We start from the raw sequence: 3,132 nt of genomic DNA, 5'->3' as shown, positions 1-3,132 counted from the left end.
ACCAACCCGGGCACAAAACCAGAGTCGGGGTGTGTCTACAAAAGGTTGGCAGGCAACTGGGAGGTTGCTCTGTTCTCACACTCAGCTTGACTTCAAGCCACAGGAATATATGTGCCTGTAAATTGGGGTTTATTAGCTTAGGACAGCACTAATTCGTTTTGCAGAGTTTTAGGTCAGCTTAGGGTCCAGACAAAGCAAGCACGTGTCTGCTTGAAAAAGTAACACGTGGACATAATCACTATCACATCAGTCCATATAGCAAAAAACACAAAGAGCTTCTTAAAGCAAATTTTCATTTCAGTGGTAAAAATGTGCAATGCTTGACTGCAAAGGAATCTTCTCCACCTCAGAGCTATTCTTGTAAAAGCAGATACTGCCCTATACTTACTAATTTCTTGAGCAGATACACCCTAGGGATGTGTCATTATGAAAGAGGCGGGGGGGGAAAAAAAAAAGGAAAAGAATAAAAGTAATCAATTCACAAGCGTCCCTTTGCAATGACACTGACAGCGGTTGAAGCTCTAAATAAGTAGGTCCCTGAAAGATAACACAGCTGTGCCACAGAGAGAGAGATAGAGGGAGCCCAGTGGTCAAAATTATGCAAGGGAATTTGCCATGTTGCCCTCATCAGTAGAGAAACAAAGAAGGGAATTAAAGACGGTTCAGTTTTTGGATGAGATTACAGGAAAAATAAGTTTAATTGTAATTACATCCTCTTTCCAATTAGTTGAAATAGGTTTTGTAATCCCAGTGTTTTAAAGGGCACACGTGCTTTCAGGGAATGCATCAAACTTGTTTAAACAATAGAGGATAAAACTTCTCTCGCAGAGTTTTTGGTCTTGCCAAATAATTAATTGTAACAATGTAAGAATGAACATTTCAAAGTAAATTTTTAGTAAAATTCAATCAACGAATGGCAAAAATAAGTAATTAAAATCATAACTAGGGTAAAGCAAATATTGTGAAATTTCAACAACTCACTGAAAAGCCAGACTAGTAGTATGTAAGTATTTTCAAGAGGTCTGCTTCAGTATTTGCGATTTTTTTTTTTTCATTACTCGATATTCTTAACCAAGATCTTTACATATATTTTCAGGTGTTCTGATAGGGATGCTAAAACAGTTAAAGAAATGCAAACAATAGAGCAATAATATTTTAATGGAAGCAGACATTAATTGCAACCGAGGTGAGGTTTCTGGGCTGCACTGCCTGTAAGAACAGTTGGGTGCACAGCTTCGGCTCTGGGCACCTGGGACCTGCTCAGCAAGGTGATGACTTTCAGAGTTAAATGATAGTGAGAAACATTTGAAAACAGATCTTCAAAGGGAACCCTAGAGATATTACAGTTTTTGGTGGGCATCTACAGAAGACTATCTTTTTAAAAGCAAAGGACTCTGACTGTATGAGAAAACAGTAGAAAGAGACAGAATCTTCTCTAAGGAATATGGCTCATTTAATAGTTACTTAAGAATTCATGTTCTGAGGTATGCACTTGGCTCAGATTATAAAGGGCTGTTTTATCTTTTTATCCCATTTTTGTAATGTTTTTCCTTCACCATATCTTCTTTGTGTCACATTGCTTTGCAAATTAATAGAGTAGCCCTCAACTTTGAGAACTAAACTGGTAACAATGACCATCAGGAGCCATAACTCCAAGGGCCCAGACACAGGGCTCTGGAGGAGGGGAGACAGATAGATGGCTGCACCCTTCTGAAAGTCCCAACAAGAACCGACTGCTGAGTTGCAGCAGATGGCATTTTCAGGGGTGCGATAAATCCTTCATACTGAAAGTTCTCTGCTAGGCTCAGTCACAGGTTCCCAGTATTAGGAACCACACCAGCTTTATTTTTATCTTATGTCTCTGGGTTTGTGAAGAACATAAAAAGGATAGAAAATATGTATTTCTCTCCTGGGAAGCAGCCAAGTATTTGCAGTCCAATCATCCACTCATCGGTATAACCTGGTCTGGGTACCTTCAAACACAAAAGTTCGTATGGAAGCCCTTCTGTACAGGCTGCCCATCTCAGAGGGGTAAGTTCTCCCAGGAGAGGTGCACACTGTCCAAGTCTTGAGGGAATCGGTCATACACAAAATGAACCCTAGCCAGGTAGTGGCTAACATTAAGTGTGGTAAGGGCATCGAAGCTTATTGGGTGTTTTATAAAATAATATCCTAAGTAGATTGACATATGCCACTGCAGATAAAGAACAAAGATTAAATAAATTTTCCAGTGCTATAACTTTTTGAAATTCCTGATTTTGGCCCTCCTGATCTGCTGACAAAAGAAACGGAGCAAATGGAAAGCAGACAAAGAAAAGCAATTTTTGTCTGAAAGAAAGAGCCCTGTCTATCTCACGTATAGAAGACTAATGGCCTCACTTCTGCCGCAAGCCATTCCTGAGTGAAAGCAGACCAGCCCCTTCAAATCCTACCAGCAATCTGCCCTTTGAGGAACAGACGGTGCAGTTCTAGAGCAATATGCAAAACATATCTCTGAAATGAAAGTAGAGGAATATTTTGAAGGAAAATAATCAGAACTAACCACAACTTTAAAAGCTCAGACTAGTTTTCTAAATTAATATTTGAAACCAACGCCGGAAAACCTGTGTATTTGTATTTTGGGGTAACAACTACCCATGTCCATGAAATCTGCCTTCAGATGAAGATCTAGCTTCTACCTCAATCCTACAGATTCAGAATCATGCCAGAGCTCTACCAAAAGGGAAGCAGTCACCAACATGTTGTATTAAAAGGCAGGGGCTCTTCTCAGGTAACACTAACTTCCACATATCTATGTTTAGATTCAGTTTTGTATGTATATAATTGGATAGATTTATATCTGTACTTAGATATTTATGCAGTAAAATCCAGGGTGGAGTACTTTTTCATAATTTATTAATGTAATAAAATCAGAATGTATAACATACAATTGTATCTCTCTAGCTCCTTGGCAGCCCAGCTGGATAGCTGGGAGGCAGAGAAGCAAGGGAGAAGCGGAAGCGGTGGGAGCTTGGGAGTTGCTGTGGTTCCCTCACCTGGTGAGATTCGCCCTGCTTGGGTATCTGTGGTTCTTAGGCAGACCTGCCAGGTAGCAGTTAAGCTACATCTCAGACACACTGTTCCATTTGCTTC

This window comes from Apaloderma vittatum, unplaced genomic scaffold (genome assembly GCF_000703405.1).
Source record: "Apaloderma vittatum isolate BGI_N311 unplaced genomic scaffold, ASM70340v1 scaffold10686, whole genome shotgun sequence".
In the NCBI taxonomy this organism is placed as follows: Eukaryota; Metazoa; Chordata; class Aves; order Trogoniformes; family Trogonidae; genus Apaloderma; species Apaloderma vittatum.
This window is presented reverse-complemented; position numbering follows the sequence as displayed.